The 18914-nt window shown below is 39.9% G+C and overlaps 1 protein-coding gene across 11 annotated transcripts in view; it reads left to right on the top strand.

The window, feature by feature from the left end:
• The window catches only part of fam110b (family with sequence similarity 110 member B), a 216556-nt gene that overhangs the window by 70849 nt on the left and 126793 nt on the right, over positions 1-18914 (top strand). Inside the window, exon 2 of one of the 11 annotated variants that reach the window (XM_072571598.1) lies at positions 13939-13998. The exons of the other annotated variants lie outside the window; for them this stretch is intronic. The gene's annotated coding sequence lies outside the window, so the exon portion shown is untranslated. The remainder of the gene's footprint in view (positions 1-13938; positions 13999-18914) is intronic. 11 annotated transcript variants of the gene reach the window in all.

The raw sequence follows: 18914 nt of genomic DNA, 5'->3' as shown, positions 1-18914 counted from the left end.
CCCAAGCACTGAGGATGTCACTCAGACAGGGGACGAAACGTCTGTAACACAAATTCCCAGCTCGGCGAACAGAACCACAACAACGAGCACCCGAGCTACAAATCATCTCACACACTTTGACCATCCTGTGTATTCTAATTCTTGCCTATTTGCGTCATAATTGCCCCAGCTATAACTCTTGCCCTGCAGTATATACCCTTTCTTTTGCTAAAGTAAACATAACCAAGTTGTGGTCACTATCAACAAAATGGTCATCTACCTCCAAATCTAACACCTGGCCTGATTCATTACCCAGTACCAAATCCAATGTGGCTTTGCCTTTTGTTGGCTTATCTATATATTTTGTCAGGAAACCATCCTGCACACATTGGACAAGAACTGGCCCATCTAAATACTCGAACTCTAACGTTTCCAGTCACTGTTTAGAAAGGCAAAGTCCCCACAACAACTACCCTGTTATTTTGACTCCTATCCAGAATCATCTTTGCAATCCTTTCCTCTACATCTCTCTCTCTCTCTCTCTGTCTCTCTCTTTCTCTAAGATTCTGCCCTAGCTCCCTGAATTTCTGCCTTCGATTCCCAACCCTTTTCCTACCTATGTCGTTGGTGTCTATGTGGACCATGACTCGGGGCTCCCCCTCCTCCTCAAGGATTCAGAAAACATGATCTGAGACATCACAGACCTTGGCACCTGGGAGTAAACACACCAACCGTGAGTATCTCTCATTCCCACAGAACTTCCTATCTCTCCCCTTTACTATGGAGTCCCCAGTGACTAATGCTCCCTTTTTCTCTCCACTTCCCTTCTGAGCAACAGGGACAGACTCTATGCCAGAGATCAGAGGCTTACACCTGGTAAGTCCAGCCCCCCTGAACAGTATCCAAAATGGTATACTTGTTATTGAGGGGAGCGACCACAGGGGTTCCCTGCACTGCCTGCTAGTCCCCTGACTATATCCCATCTATTTTCTTTCCTGTACCTGTGGTGTGACTACCTCTCTGTAACTCCTTTAGCCTCCCGAATGATCTGAAGTTCATCCAGTTCCAGCTCCAGTTCCCTAACATAGTTTCCGAGGAGCTGCTGTTGGGTGCACTTCCCGCAGATGAAGTCAGTGGGAGCACGAATGGTGACCATTACCTCCCACATTGTACAGGAAGAGCATTCAACTGCCCTACCAACCATTCCCACTGTTCTGAATTCCCAAACAGACTGGGGAGTGTTGTCAAACAGAGACCTAGGGATTCAGGTACATAGTTCTTTGAAAATTGCATCATAGGTAGATGGGGTGGTTAAGGAGGGTTTAGCATGCTTGTCTTCATTGCTCAGACCATTTCAGTACAGGGACAAAACAGAAATTACTGGAAAAGCTCAGTAGATCAGGCAGCATCTGAGGAGATAAATCAGAGTTAACATTTCGGGTCGAGTGACCCTTCCTTAGAACATGAACATTGAGTATCGGAGCTGAAAATGTGTTGCTGGAAAAGCGCAGCAGGTCAGGCAGCATCCAAGGAACAGGAGAATCGACGTTTCTGGCATAAGCCCTTCTTCAGGAATGAGGAAAGTGTGTCCAGCAGGCTAAGATAAAAGGTAGGGAGGAGGGGCGTTGGAAATGTGATAGGTGGAAGGAGGTCAAGGTGAGGGTGATAGGCCAGAGTGGGGTGGGGGCAGAGAGGTCAGGAAGAAAATTGCAGGTTAGGAAAGCGGTGCTGAGTTCGAGGGATTTGACTGAGGCAAGGTGACGGGAGGGGAAATGAGGAGAGGGAGGAAGAGAGCTTCTTCAAGGCTGGCATCCTTGCAAGAGGATTTCTTCAAGGAAGGCATCCTTGCAAGAAAGGCTTATGCCCGAAACGTCGATTCTCCTGTTCCTTGGATGCTGCCTGACCTGCTGCGCTTTTCCAGCAACACATTTTCAGCTCTGATCTCCAGCATCTGCAGTCCTCACTTTCTCCATTGAGTATAGGAGTTGGGATGTTATGTTAAGGTTGTAGAAGACATTGGTGATGCCATTTTTGGATTACAGTGTACAGTTCTGGTCGCCCTGCTATAATTAAACTGAAGGATATAATTAAACTGGAGAGGGTTCAGAAAAGATTCACTAGGATGTTGCTGGGACTGGAGGGTTTGAGTTGTAAGGAGAGGCTGGATACACTGGGACCTTTTCATTGGACAGTAGGAGTTTGAGCGGTGACCTTATAGAAATTTCTCAAATCATGAGGGCCACAGGTAAGATAGGAAAAGTCTTTTTCCCTTGGGTGATGGAGTTCAATTCTAGGGGACATATTTTTAAGGTAAAAGGAGAACGGTCCCTTTTAAATCTGAGGGCAACATTTTCACACATTTGGTGGTTTGTATGTGGAATGAACTGCCAGAGGAAGTGGTGGATGCATTTAAAAGACATTTGGACAGATACATGAATAAGAAAGGTTTAGATGCAAATGGGCCAAATGGATCAGATCAGCATTAAACTGTCCACGAAGGTCAGGATGTACAACACATTCTAGTCATTATTTCCCTCATTTATGGCTGTAATTCATGGGCTTGTGAGCAAGTGGGGCTAGTTTAATTCGGGAAACTTGGTCAGCATGGACAAGTTGTTTCCATGCTGGATGACTCTTTATCTCTAAATGCAAAAGCCAATTATCGTCTATTAGCTCTAACTCCCTGAACTTGTATCCTTCAAGATCTATATCCTTAGATCCCTCTAAATAGTCAGTTCCTTCTCTCTGCTCAGAATCCTGCTATTTAGATGATGTGTGCTCTGTTCTTTGGCACAAGATGCCATTTTCTTAATATATCTGAGTCTGCCCAACTGCCTCTTGTACTAAATTTCCTGTGAAGCTTAGTATTCTCTGTTTCTGATGTCATTTAATTTGAGGTCATCAGTAACTTTGAATATTACTTTTAACTTATTTGTTGAACAATTATATAAATGGAAATTTGAAATAAAAATCGCAATAGATTAAAAAATCATAATAGATTAAAAAATCATAACACATTACTTTTAAATTGAACCAATTGGAAAAAAATATAATTTTACTACTTGAATCTTATTGCTAAATATCTTTATTGTCAATATATCAATTTTTCAGCAAGTTTTTATGTGGTATCTTCTGAAAGTATAGTTTTAGGGCATCTATATCTGCTTTGTCTATGTGCAATCTGATTTGTTAAATTACGAGAGGAAAATATGACCTGACCCTGAACACATTCATGCAGAATACTTTAATTATCCTAAACCTTTCCAAATGCACTCTCATCTCCACCTGCATTATAAATTCTATCATTTGTATACAAACTAGGGAAGTCCTACTCGCCATTTAATTTTCTGCTTTCTCTTTTTCCTCACCCCTAATTGGAGTGAAATGTGAAATACTTGAGCAAAGTGAACTAGAACTCTTGGAACAGTTATTATTCATGTCAACATTATCTTCTCCTTATTCTCCTTCAGGACTCTGTGTTGCTTGTTACCTGCATTTTGCTTTCACATTAGCATCTCAGTGTGTATTGAGTAGTGACTTTTTGACACATTTCTCTGGGACTATTACAGTTCTTTTCTTAAATGAATATAAAAATAGAATCTGCGGTGAGCAATGCATTCTTTCTTTCTGAATCACAAAAGCCTCTTTGATTGTCCTGTCTCATTTTTTTTAAAAGATATATATGCTATTTAGCTTTAACTGCTTGTCCATTGGCTTTTATCATCTTTACTTTTAGTATTTATTGTTTCCTTTTGCACTTTTCCTTATATAACTGCCTTTATGTTTTTATGAAAGGAGTTCATCTACCCATGGAAACTTAGCCTTTTCACCCCGAGTCAAAATGTACCTACAAGTAGTTCTGGTATAACACGTGTTTCAATGGCACAATTTGGCTATAACATCACTGAAAAATTAGGGAACAGTAGTTGGAGAATGCTTACCTCCATTGGCAATAGTACGATTCCAAAGGGATCGGTTCGCAGACTTCGTCCTGCGCTTGCGCCGTTGTCAGATATAGACAGAGCAGCTTTCTGTGAGAGATACTGTATAGAGCGCAGTTTTCTTACATGTTTTAGGTGTACTCTGTTAAATTTATTTTTGTTTTGTTAATAAACATGATTTCAACCTTCATTCAATGCTATACTTTGCATTTCGTTTTTTGGTGATTTTTGAGTGATGGTTAGTGATTTTTTTTTGCTAGTTTGCCCCTAACCTTTTCCCATAGGCCCCATTATTTCTAGTAAGTGATTTTCTATTAAGCAAGGTTTCACAGGAATGCAACTAGAGAGTTATAGGAGAACTACCTGTAATTTATCTTTGTAATTAAATATCTGCCAAGTTTGACCTGACAATTTTCAATCATTAACATAAATTTCAATTCCCCATTCATCAAACTGAAATTCAAAATGTTCCAGTCCTGTACCTTGAATCTTTCTTTATAAGTAAATTCATACTGAAATAAATGTTAATTTTCCAATGTTCAAAGTACACAGGAATGGCGGGTGGGATTTCATCCCCTGAAAATTACTAAAATGTCTAGGAGAATTCAGTCACATGTAATTAATAAAAGAATTTTGTCAGAGCCTCACATGTGCTACTTCTCTAGCCACAATCCAGTCCTTTTTGCATTTCATAGAATCATAAAATCATCATAGAAGCCCTACCGTGTGGAAACAGGCCATTCAGCCCATTGAATACAAACCAAACCTCTGAAGAGCATCCCATTTGGATGCATCTCCCTCCCCTACCATGGTAACCCTGCATATCCCGTGGCCAATCCATTTATTGAAGATAGAACCATAGCCTGCTTATTAGCAGCACACGTCAGAAATAAAGGATTTTGAAGGCATGAGCGGTCTAGATAAAGTAATAGGGAGAAGCTGTATCGCACTTGTAAAAGAAAAAAGAATTAAAGGTCATCGATTTAAAATGGTGTGAATGAAGCAAGGGCCATGTGAGAGAACTTTCTCACAAAGTGAGTAGTTAAGGTCTGGAATGCACTGCCTGGAAATGTGGTGGAGGCAGGTTCAACTGAGGCACTGGATGGTTAGTTGGATAGAAATAGCAATATTGGGAAAGGCAGGATGTCAGTTTGGTACTGGTAATAGAACTCGTGCAAGCATGATAGGTTGAATAGCCTGCTTATACACAGTAATAATTGTGTTCAGTAGTGTCCAGATAACTGGAAAGTGGAAAATTGGAAGTAGCAGATTCCTTCTAAGTGAATAGAAAGTTTCCTGACGGAGCTCCTGTGTATGACAATTGTAGTGGATATGATTGCAATTTAAATATTGTAAACATTGGATAATTTAATACTGAATAATTTTATATAGAAAGTTCATGCAAGACATCGCTACATTCTGTCTTAAAGGTGGAAACACTACAATGTAAAATTAGATCTCTCAATTTTCCTGTAGAAACAAAGAATTTCTCCAACCCACAAATCTGAAGCTTCTTAGTTCTGTCATCATCTGAGGAGGAATACAACAGGGATTCACCATGACATTAACATGCTTCCTAAAATACTTCATGCCTGAAATTGTGCACAATATGTTATCTGTACTTCGATGAGGCCAACATTACCTATCTGCATCTGCATCTGAATCTGATACCATTTATGAAATCTAGTATAAAATATGCTTCAACATTTTTAACAACATTTTAAATGTTTGTGTCTAAATCCGTAGACTCCTTGCTTCACTGCTTTTTTTAAAAAAAGAATTACAATTGAATGTGTATTAGCTCTACTTGTGCTTTATCCTGTGTAGTTATTCTGCATTCTTCATCTTTGCAGTTGTGGATGAATTTAATTGTTTCTTTCTATTAGTGTGAAGTGAACATGAGTACTCATTCAGTTCCAGCAGAAAAACAAAATCATTAGGTGACAGGATTACTCTTAATGATCAGCTGTCCGACAGAAGTACAACATTGGAACTTCATCTGTGCCAAATTAAGAAAATGTCTAAAAAAACAAAAGGTTGACATCTGGTTTGGGAAATTACTTTTGGCATTCCTTCAATTTAGTGATTTCTTGAAACGCCTAAGAGATAAAATTAGCTCTGAAACACACAACGGAGGTTTTCAACATCTCCTTCATAGTAATCAAAAGCCAGATGTATCTTTAATTACTGAGAACACGATGGTAGAATAGGTTTTCTTTTCCTGAATCCAACAATGATATTAAATTAAGCTTTTAATGTTCATGAGTATAATGTGAATGTGCTCGTCTTCTCCTCCATGTATTGTTTTTGTCAAAACACGAGTATTGTAAATGTGTTGAACACTTGCCCTCCTCGTGTCACTGTTTTTTTTTCTGTCTTTGTCAAGGCAGTGGATGAGCTCCAACAAAGAACTGCAGATGCTGGAATTCTGAAACAAGAAGAGCAATAGAGAAATTCAGCAGGTCTAGCAGCATCTGAGGAAGGGTCACTGAACCCAACACGTTGACTCTGCTTTTACTCCACGGATGCTGCTAGACCTACTGAGTTTCTCCAGCTATTTATGTTTTTGTTTCAGTGGATGGACTGTTTTAGGACTTGGAGCTGAGATTCCATAACTAGGTAGGAGGAGATGCATAAGATTAGCTAGAGCAACTTGACTGTTGAATGTTATTCTGGATTAGTGGTGCTGGAAGAGCACAGCAGTGAACGTCGATTTCGAAGCTCCTTGGATGCTGCCTGAACTGCTGTGCTCTTCCAGCGCCACTAATCCAGAATCTGGTTTCCAGCATCTGCAGTCATTGTTTTTACCTCTTGAATGTTATTATCTTGCTATATGGAAGCAAGTCCTCTGGTAGCAGGTTAGACTGCAAATGGGTACAAATGCGATCTAAAGTATTCCTGAGGGAGCACACCTGTTGCTCCAGTCATTAGATATTGTTTTGTATTTCTAATGGCATGTTCTCTCAGAATTGAGTTGGAGATTCATGGTGTGATACAAAGTACCAAACAGTCAGGAAAGGTGTTTTCTTTCTGAACTGTCTCAGTCATCCATTCATTTGGCTTACATATTCAAAATGTTATCACACTATCAGTTGTCACAGTGAATCTTTTCATGTTTGCTGCTGGAATATCTTGCAGTCAACTTTATTACCCAAATACCTGCACCTCAATGGACCTGACATGATTCATATGTCCCACCGGGTTGTTTTGTACCCTGATTGCAACATCAATGCCATCAATCACATCATGTACTTTTGGAAACCTTGTTGATTGTGCCCACTGTAACTGATATCCCCTTCCTTCTGACAAATTGTAAAACTTGGTGACAGCAGAAAGCATAACTGCACTGGGCTGCTTGATGTATAAGTGTAAAGATATTTGATTTTAAACCTGTGTGTGTCTGGGCTGGGACAGTGCTGACACACAAGTTCAATTAAGGGTTATCTATGTTAAATGTCATCTGAAGGTTAGGCTCCAGTCATCGGTAGTCACTTAATGATTGCATTCCCTGTTGAACTGTAGGTTGTAAAGACAGGTTTTACTTGACATAGCTCAGCCATACGATGCAATTCTTGGGCTGTTTGCAAATTGGCAGACAAGGGCTATGGCAGAACAGCTGCTTGACCTCATAGTCATGAGCTGAAATAATGGGTGTTTATGGTCAATACTGCTTCTAGCTGCATGATAATGTAATGGCAAAATAAATGCTGACACTGATTATAAAATGCGAAACAGCAAATTTCACAAATATTGCAACTAGAGTCAAAAAAGTTCAATAACACAACTGTTAGCAGGTCTTCCAGTGTCTACTTTCTACAGATTCTCAACTGAACGATATGTACTTTTAAACAATAAATTAAATGGTGTTTTTCCAACCCACTGAGCGTCCAAAACAGAATTTGCAGGGAAATAAGAGCTTTGATGATAAATCTAGTAAAAAAAAATTCATAACAGGAAATCTGGAACTTTCCGGTGCATATCCCTGTCTTTTATCAGGTTGCTTTTAAAAACTAACTTTTTTGCCTGCATGTATATCAAAATTGTTTATCCAGGATTATTTCCCATTTTATAAATGTAGACACATCTGTAATTAAAGCTGTTTACAGTTTCCTGGCATGATAGTAATCATAAAGTGAGCCGTGCCTGGGATTTGTTGATGTTAAAATCATTTGGTCTCTTGTAAGTTTGGAGAATCATTGAGGAATTTCATAATATGCATGTCAGAAATCCCCAAGGGCACCAAACACATCATCTGGAAGATTCATTGTGATGGAGAATATTTTACTAAATACCTCATCAATTACTTTACCACCTTAATTTCAAATCACATCTACTATCTTGTCAACAATATTGTATGACCAAGGTCCTTTTTAGTTTAGGTGGAGAGTAGTTGAAAATAATGAAAGAAAAAAATTGTTTCACTGTATGTTTCACTGCTTTGCAGAAAAAGAAACTCTTTACATTGCCAGACTATTTGTGCTTTGCAAATGCAAGTAGATTTATTTGTTTTAACTACAGTGTTATCATTTTAAATCTACAAAACAATTGGTGACATTTCCGAAAGATTCAACTGCTGGACCTGTCATTTGGCTCCACTTGAAAACAATATTTCTAAAATGACTACAAAATATTGCACACACAAGATATCTAGGAGAGAAGACTAGGAACAGGAACCACATGGTATCAATATCTACTTCACCAGTTTCCAAATCTCCCCTCCCCCACTTCATCCCAGATCCAACCTATCACCCTTTTCAACTGTTCTACCTGCCCAACTTCCTTCCCACCTATCTGCTCCACCCTCCCCATTGATCTGTCACAGTTACCCCCCCCCCCCCAACTGCATCCACCTTCCCTCCCCCACCCCACATTCCTGATGAAGGACTTACGCCTGAAATGTCAATTCTCCTACTCCTCGGATACTGCCTGACCTGCTGTGCTTTCCCAGCGCCATGCTTTTCAACTCTTTTTATATATAACTGTTTGATTTTTGCCAGTACCTTTAGGAAGTGGAAATTTTTGGCCAAGCGTCTTCTTTCTATGTGCAAATGTTCCAAAGAAATGTTTTTCTGCTTCCTGGGCTCAGTGGGCAGTACTTAAGTGTTTTTAATTGGATGATTGATTGCGACCGCATGCTTTAGACATATTAAATCATTACTTTGATTCAGTATTTACAGTACAAAAGCAGGATAGCTTGCTAGAAGTCCAGATAAAATTAATAATGAATTGGGACAGGGATTGAATAAAATTAACATCAGTAGAACATTGGTAATAACAAAATTAATTGAACTAAAGAGTGACAAATCCCCAGGACCTGCCAGTTTCTATCCAAGGGTACTAAAGGAGGTTGGACAGCACATTTTAGACTCCCTATAATTTTTGAGTTCCCTAGATACAGGAATCATCTCTCTAGATTGGAAAATTTCATGTCACACCTTTGAATTCTACAATCAAGGTAGGGGTAACTGAACACCTCAATTTTTTCAGTAATCTGGAAGATCCTGCGTGGATTCATGATGGATAGGCTGTGCCTAAAAACAACTCATAGAAATTTCTGAAGAGGTGACTCAGTTAGTAATAATGACTATGGATGTTGTTTATATGACTTGGTAAAGTCTTACAGAAGAATTGTTAGCTTAGGGCTTCAGTTACTCACATTATGCCATTATCCAAGTTGTTAAAAAAAAGCCCGTCATTGTGGAGTCCCCAACTAGTAGAATTTTTAAATCTCTATTTACGCTGACTTTTCCTGCTAATATCTTGAAGACTTTGATCAGATCACCCCTTAATCTTCTAACTTCTAGAGAAAACAGGCCTAATTATTATAATCTCTCATCATAATTTAAGATCTGAAGTCCAGGTCTCATTCTTGTAAACTGGCTATGCAGTCCCTTCAAAGCTAATCTATAGTTCCTCAAGTGTGGTGCCTATATCTGCCTCTCGGCTCTCCAAGTGAGGTCTAACCAGGATTTTGTATAACTGCAGCATAACATCTGCATCTTGTACTCCACTCCTCGAAATATAATATTCCATTAGCTTTCTTGATTATTTTTTGAACATGTTTATGACACTTTAAAGATCTCTGTGTTGGAACCTTCAAGCCTCATTAGGCATCCACTGTATTGAATTTCATACCATCTAGAATGTACCCTGATCTATTCTTTTTCAGTCCAAAGTGGATAACTTCGCATTTGCTTCCATTGAAATCTATCTGAAACAGTTCTGTCCATTTATTGTCTATCAATATCCCTTTGTAATTTTCTGCTGTCATCTACACTCTGTCTACAATGCTGCAGAACTTTGTGTGGTGAGCAAATTTGATAGAAGATCTTCCAAGCCAATATCCAAGTTGTTAATAGGTAATGTGAATAATTGAGACCCCCATAGAGATTCTCGTTGGGCACCTTTGGTTAGGCGCTGTCAATTTGAATGCTTACTAATTATCCCTAATTTCTGTGCCAGCCACTCAAGCAATTTCCCAACCATGTCAATAATTTGACCTCAATTTCATGAGTTTCTACCTTGATTAACAGTCTCTTATGTGGGACTTTACCAAATGCCTTATGGTAATCCACATAGACAACATCCATAGACCTTTCCCTGTCCACTACCTTTGTCACCTCTTCAAAGATTCTGAGAGGTTTGTCATGCATAACCTACCTGTTTTGAATCCATGGACAATGATAAGTTGGTGAATACTGGGCACTGGGGTTAGTGTACTGGGGTCTCGGAAGTTATCTTCAGATGGAATGTATCTGTAAAACAGGAAATCAGAATAAACCCACGCAGACATGGGGAGAATGTGCAAACTCTACAGAGCTAGTTGCCCAAGAATGGAATTGAACCTGCGTGCTTGGTGTTGTGAGGCAGCAGCGCTGACCACTGAGCCACCGTGCCACCCAGTTTGATGGTTTGAAGAAATGGGGATTCTGAGAAAAACTTTGGCCAACCAATTGCCAAGTTGTTCAATGATTAAGGAAGAGAACAACTTAAATAGAGGTATAAGAAGACCTGGAGCTATGCATGAGTTTCTGCATTTCGCTACTAAATACTGCAGGGCAAGCAAGTGAAACAGAATGTAAAGGATTGATGGAAGATAAAGATTACATATCTGCTCACTTGTGAAGATTGGACTAAAGCTTCTGGTCTGCAGAATGTAGAATTATTATGTGCCACTTCCTCTGTAAGAATTTCATAACTCAGGAACATAGGAACAGGAGCAGACCATCAGCCCCCTGAATCTATTCTGGCATTCAGCGAGACCTTGGCTCATCTATGACCTATATCCCTTCATACTTTGGCTTTGCAAAAAATTCTGTATCTCAGATTTAAAACTCCCACTATGACCAGAAATAAAAGCGATCTTAGCACAAAAGAATCCTGAATCCAGTCTTGATATTAATATAAGCACCAGCCCTATCTCTTATTTGTTTTTCTTTAACTACCTTTTTCTTATATTTGCCTTTCATTTAGTCCCTGACTTCAAAGATTTGCATAAATCCACTTTTCCTGTGCCTTTGTCTTCAATGCAACTTTTATCCTTCAGATAAAGAGCTGCATATTTACAGCACTTTTTTTATGAGTCCTTATGTCTCATAGCACTTTACAACCACAAGGTACTTTGGAAGTGTAGTGTACTGTCTAATGTCCCATAAGGTGCTCAGAAATTTCTCTCCATATGTAATGAATACTATGGAAAAATTAATCATTGCATATAGCAACGGGAAAGTGATATGGCATCTGACGTGGATCTGTTGGTCCGATAGGCAAATTGGAGTGGGTCAAGAGTAGTGGGGAGGCTGGAGTTGATTAATGCCATGACCAGCCTTTCAAAGCACTTCATGACCACCAAAGTTAGGGCCACTGGGCGGTACTCATTGAGACATGCTGCATGAACATTCTTAGGCACAGGGATGATGTTGGCCCTCTTGAAACAGGCAGGAACAGTGGCCTGCTGCAGGGAGAAGTTGAAGATGTCCGAAAAGACCTCTGCCAGTTGATCTGTGCATGCTCGGTACTCCATCTGGACCCATTGCTTTCCTTGGATTCACACAAAGGAAAACTGATCTGACCCCTGATGCAGTGACTGTGGAGTAGGTTTGTCAGGGCTTGTCGGAATAGGTGTTTCCTCCCTCCAAAATTCTGCTCAAAGCGAGCATAGAACCCATTGAGACAATCTGGGAGGGATGTGTCATTGTCTGCTATCTTGCACTGTCTCTTTTTAGAACCTGTGATGTCATTCAGTCCTTGCCATAGTCGCCAGGTGTTTGTCTGGGTCTCTATTTTGGATCGGTATTGGTCCTGTCTTAATGGCTCTGCGGAGATCATACTTGGATTCCTTATATTTGAGTGGGTCTCCTGATCTGAAGGCCTCTCGCCTGATTTTTAGCAGGTTCTGTATGTCCTGATTCATTCAGGGTTTCCTGTTGGGGAACCACCCAGATTGACCTCCTCGGTACGCAGTCCTCCACACACTTGCTGATAAAGTCTGTGCTGGTGGTGGCGTACTCATCCAAGGTACCTGCGGCCTGTTTGAACACGGCCCAATCAGTTGATTCCAGACAGCACTGGAGTTGATCCTCTGCCACCTCTGACCAGCACTGGACCTGTATCCGCGAAGGGGGTCTCCTGCTTGAGCTTTTGCCTGTAAGCCAGGAGAAGATGCACGGCATTGTGGTTGGAGTTCCTGAAATGAAGCAGGGGATGGAGTGATAGGCATCCTTCACAGTGGTGTAGTAGTGGTCTAAAATGTTCGGGCCCTTGGTGGGGCAGGTAATGTTCTGGTAGTACCTGGGCAACACCTTCCTTAGACTGTTGTGATTGCAGTCGCCAGTCACAATAAACAGGGCCTTGGGGTGTCCATTTTTAGGGTGTTAGTGGAGGAGGACAGCACATCCAGAGCTTCCTCAACCTTTGCTTGTGGCGGTATGTACACAGCAGTTAGTGTAGCAGTGGGAAATTCCTGTGGTAGATAGAAGGGGCAGCATTTGATGGTAAGGAATTCAAGGTTTGGGGAGCAATGGTTGCCCAGGGTTACAATGACCATGCACCACAAGTTGTTGATTAAAAAGCAAACCCCTCCACCCTTTGTCTTACCTGAAGACATGATCAGCCTGAAGTGTGCAGTCAGGTTTGAGCAGGTTTCTGTGAAGCAGAGTGCACAGCAGTCCCACAGTTCACGCTGGGAGCTGAGCCGTGATCTGAGTTTGTCCATCTTGTTCTCCAGAGATTGTACATTTGCTTGGAGTAAGCTAGGAAGGGGGTCTTGAAACTGTGTAGTCTCAGTCTTGCTAGCAGATCGGCACGCTTACCCTGCTTCCTCACAGGTTTCTTACATTTGAGTGGTCTGGTGGAATGGATTGTGACTGCTTCCAGATAAATGATCCTTCCTAGGACCCTGTGGAGCAGGTAGGTTGCAGTTTAGTGTATTTTTACAGACGTCTGCTTAGGACCCAGTGTAGCAGGTAATTTACTGTGTGGTGTGTTTACTGGAGGGAGTGTGTTTAGGATTTAATGGAGAAGGTCAGTTTCTGCTTGTTTTCTGATTTTGTCCAGTTAGTTCCTGGTTTCAATTGCAAGATTGCACCCAAATCTGGAAAAGAAATCATCCAAATCAATTCAGTTTTCTATTTGATATCAGAAACAAGTCATTGAAGTTTTCTCCATGTAGCTCTGCAGTCCTGTTGTATATCTAGGACTAAAAATGTGTATCGGCTTAAATGTCGGGAAGATAAATTCTTTGAGAGAGATTGATCTTGAGAGTTGAGGTTGGTCCTAGTTTACCTTCTCAAATATCCACTAAAGTTTTGTGTTTTGTATTCTACAATTCTTTTGTATTCTTGGAATTCCAGTATCCAGATTGTTCTGTGACCTAACCAGAAATTGTATATGTCACAACTATAAATGTATGTAACAGGAAAAATAAAATTAATATTTCCTCTTTTTGGATTTTTTGCAGATTGGTAAATGGTAATTCTAAACAGTTGATGTTTGAATTGAACTTTCTGATTTGTTGAAGGTGGATTCATGTTTATGCTCAGACCAATGATGGAATTTCTAGTCACTGAAGCTTTGTAAGGTGAGAAAGCCTGACCCTGAACAGTCAGACATCAACCTTCCAGTTCGTCAAGCATTACAAATCCCACGTGGGAAGTCAGGGAAAGAAAAAGACAAATCATAGAGTCATAGAGATGTACAGCAGAGAAACAGACCCTTCGGTCCAACTCGTCCAGGCAAACCAGATATCTATTTGCCAGCATTTCGCCCATCTCCCTCGAAATATTTCCTATTCATATACCCATCCAGACACCTATTAAATATTGAAGTTGTACAGCCTCCACTTCCTCTGGCAGTTCATTCCAGACATGCACCACCTTCTGTGTGAAGAAGTTGCCCCTTAGGTCCCTTTTAAATCTTTCCCCTTGCACGTTAAACCTGTGCCGCCTTGTTTGGATTCTTCCACCCTTGGGAAAAGACCTTGTCTATTTAACCTTTTCAAGCCCCTCATGATTTTATAAACCAACATAAGATCACCCCTCAGCCTCCAACGGTCCAGGGAAAATAGCCCTAGCCTATAGGTCTCCCTGTAGCTCAAACCCTCCAACCCTAGCAACATCCTTGGAAACTTTTCTGAGCCTTTTCAAGTTTCACACCATCCTTCCTACATGACAGAGACCAGAATTGCATGCAGTTTTTCCAACAGTGGCCTATTCAAAGTCCTGTACAGCCACAATATGACTTCCCAACTCCTATACTGACTGATGCATTGACCAATAAAGGCAAACATATCAAACGCTGCCTTCACTATCCTAATTAGCTGAGTCTCCACTTTCAAGGAACTGTGAACCTGTACCAAGTCTCTTTGTTCAGCAACACTCCCCAGGATCTTACCATTAAGTGTGGAAGTCCTGCTCTGATTTGCTTTTCCAAAATGCAACAACTGTCATTTATCTAAATTGAATTTCACCTGCTACTCCTCAACCAAATTAAGTAAATAACTGAACAAATGGAAGGACTTGAAGAAGAATAAGGTGATGTAGTATACAATTCTAAAGGGTGTGCGGAAGGGAAGGTGGACCTGGCCATGTACATATCATTGAAGGTTGCAGGACATATTGAGAAAGTGGTTTGTAATTGTTTAAGGTTTTGGACTTTACAAATTGTCGGATTTGTACCTAACATAGGTACACAAAAATCTGGAAAGGAAATTTGTTCTCAAAATTGTTTGGCTTTTGTTTATTAAAGTCTGAAAACAAGGAAGTTAAGGTGAGCCTTTATAAAATACTGTTTGTTGGGCTCTGTCGAGCATCAGTGCCTGTCGGGGTCGGGCCCTGTCGAGCACTGGAGCCTGTCAGGCATCGGGCCCTGTAGAGTATCAGGCCCTGTATTGTGTCCAATTACAGCATCATACTTTCAGAAAGATGCAAAGTATTGGAGATGAAAATTTACGAGAATTGTTCCAGAGGATGGGAGACTTCAGCTAACACTGATTGAATGGTGAAACTGGAATTTTTCACTCTGGAGAGTGAAAGGTTGAGAGGAGTTTTGTTAGAGATGTTCAGAATCATGAGATATTCAGACAGGTGAGATTGAAAGAATGTTTTCCTACTGGTCAAGGCCCAAATGGACCAATTAAAGATGATTAGAGAGAAGTCCAAAGGTGAAATGAGGAAATCTTCCTTGCAATAGCATGTTAGAAACTGAAGCCAAGAGGAATGTGGAGCCCAAATCAGTTGTGTTTTTTTAAGGAGTTGAATATCTAAAGGAAAAACACCTTGCAGGGCGATAGAAGACATACAATGAGATTAGCTGAACTACTCACTCAGAAGACCACCACAGACACAAGTGGCCAAACATCCTCCTGTGTTGTAACCAGTCTGTGATTCACAATGGGACATGGACCAACAAGGAAATATAATAACCAAAAATGATGGTTCCTTAAAAATGTCTATATGAGGGTTGTGCAAGAAGAGAGAAGTGGTATGGCAAACAAATTAAAAAAAAAACAAAATGCCAGAATAACACAGCACATCATCACAATTGTTGAGCATTACACACCTGAAACAGTTAAACTGAAAGTACAAATCAATCATATTTATGGCATTTGTTTGTATTAGGTTGTCAGCATTTGAAGTTTTCTAAAATAAAATTGAAATATTTTAGTTTTAGTGAAGAGTATAATTTTTTCAGCAATGGTTAAACCATTGTTATAAATGCAGTAGATCTCTAAAACCACTACAGAAGGATTATCAGTGCCACAAAAATCATGCCACTTTCTTATAATTTGAGGTTAATTTAAGCTGTGATTCAGTGGGAGCACTCTCATATCTGAGTCAGAATATTACAGATTTAAGTCCCTCTCCAGGACGCTATCTCAGATGTCATTGTGGTCCATTATTGAGGAGGTGAAATCTTTCAGATGAGATGTTAGCCAAAGCCCGATTTGCTGCATTAGGTGAATATGAAAGGTTCCTTGGAAGTATTTTGAAGAAGAGCAAGAGTCCTGCTCATTGTCCTGACCAAGATAAATCCAATAACCAACATATCATCTATATCATCTTGGAATGTGTAAATTGGCTGCCACACTTTTTCTGTTACAATAGTAACTATGTTTCAAAAGTCCGACATTTGACTGAAAAGCATTTATGGACGTTCTTGGGTTGTGGGGACTCTTGACACTTGTATAGGCTGATTTGCTTTGTCCAGTATATATTTTATTTCCATTTTGTGTTTGAAACATGGTCAAAACTTTCAATAAAAAAAATGCATCAGATGTTTGATACTTTTTGTAGATTCCAATCTTCATATTGTACAGAATGATTAAGTTAATGATGGAAGGATAGGATAGGTTTGTGTAGTTGAAGAATTAGTATAGAATATGGATCTTTAGATTTTGGAGCATTGTGTCTAGGACAAATAAAGGAGGAATTTGATCAAGTTGGACAAGTTGCACCTTAGAGCTGAGACTGTTGACCTTGCGATAAAGCTAATCTGCTGTGGATAGGACTTAAACTAATTTGACTGGGAAAAGAGTAGTAAGATGAAGAGAAATGATCTGTGCAGAGGCCTGTGAGAGACAAATATCACTAGATTAACAAAGTATTTGTGAAATAAGTCTGAGTAGAAACAATTGTGAGACCATCTGGGTAAGTGCAAGTAAATGTACATGCTTTGGTAAATAATTTTGATGTGTAAGCACAGGTTACAGCAGAGGACCATGAGAGAGTGGGGGCAATAAGAGCAGGTCTTTGATGCTATCCAGTTTAGTCCCACTTCCTGTTCTGTGAAGAATTTTGCTTTGATGTATGATTCCAGTTTTAGGTTTGTAGAAGTTACTATTGAGTCTGTTTCCACCCCTTTCAGACTGCATTCCATGTTACAATTCTGTGTGTGATGATATGTTGTTTTTAACCAATCACCTTTAATTCCGCGTCTTTTAATTACTGGCTCTTCTGCTCCGAAACAGTTTCTGCTTGCTTATCCTGTTGTAACCATTATGATTTTGAAGACCTATCTCATAGTTCACTTTAACTTCTCTTTACTCTAGGGAGAAAAATCCCAGCAGTAAATCTTCCAGCAAGAATTTTGGTTGGTCATGAAAAATATCAAGGGATTAATTCACAGGGTTGTGATTCCAGGAGGACTGTTTTGAACAGTTGGATGAAATGTGTTTGTATACTGATGGAGGCTAGCCTGTTGAGCTACCCCTCATGTTACCTTTAGAAAAAGATGTCTATTTTACAACAAAAGTTGCCTTTCAGTTGTAGGGCCGGTTGAAGATACCACCTTTGAGCTTTCCAACATATTTGTTTTGGCAGTGGTTTTCCTGGCCAGTGCCCTCCACTTCTGTTTCTCTGTTGCTTTGTTTCATATAGCCACATACCAGATGTTTCAATCACTTAATATTTCAGACAGAATGCAGACTTCCAGCAATTCAAATGTTGGTTCAGAGATAATGATCTCGCTCTGATGGGACACTGTTTCAGGAAACAAGCTCCACCAACTGGGGTTACTGTGCTAAATGGTGCAAATTTGAAGAATGATAGAAGAGTGGAACATGCAAGGTTAGTTATAGCTTAGCTCAATCAGGAAATATTTTCAATGTCTAAAACCCACCTGTATTTACCTACAATACGCTGTTGTGTGTGGTCTTGCAGACAAACTGGTTTTGCATTCTTTACATCATGTTTTATATGAGCTGTATGCATCTCCCTGAGCTGCTAGTTGTAACTTTAATGTGGTGCTTTTAAAATGAGCTTCGAGTCTGCTGTTTGGAAGTTTTAAACTGTATGATTTGTAGTTTGTACATGGAAGATGATATTATTAATAACATTAGTTTCAACCTATCAGATTACATAGCTTGCAGGCTTTAGTTGCAGGTAGAAAATCTCCCACTATAAGATGGAAATTTAATTTGTTAGAAGAATGTTGTACATTGTTAATGGTGTGTATCAATTATAAGGATTACAAGTTTCATTGTTAAACATCAGGAAGGCTCAGTTGAATAGTAACACACAAAATGGCTCCAATGGTGCACATTCAGTTCCCATATCAGCTGTGGTAAGCCATGGAACCTCCTCAAGATATATGTAACTGATATCTCTGTCTCTCTCACTCTCACTCTCTCTCTGTCTCACTCTCTTGCTCTCCCACTCACACTGTCACTCTCTCATGGAGGAAGATGTCTATGTCCCTTGTGGACTACAGTATATCTCATTACCACTTTGGTTTTTATGGTTTCAGAGCTTCAGAAAATCTTGACATATCTTACTGTGGAAAAAAGATTTTGGTTAACTTCATCAGGGAAGACAATAATATTCTGCATTATACAATTAGTAAACAGTTTCAGTGGCCAGTAGCTGCATCTACTCATTGCATAGATGCTTCTTCAGCTTCTTTTCTGTCCCATTGGTCATGTCTTTAAAACAGCTATGCTGCTAATAGTATTTAAGTTAAGGATCAATGGGCAGTATTTCAGCCACAAGGATAGAGATA

This window comes from Chiloscyllium punctatum, chromosome 5 (genome assembly GCF_047496795.1).
Source record: "Chiloscyllium punctatum isolate Juve2018m chromosome 5, sChiPun1.3, whole genome shotgun sequence".
In the NCBI taxonomy this organism is placed as follows: Eukaryota; Metazoa; Chordata; class Chondrichthyes; order Orectolobiformes; family Hemiscylliidae; genus Chiloscyllium; species Chiloscyllium punctatum.
This window is presented reverse-complemented; position numbering and strand designations above follow the sequence as displayed.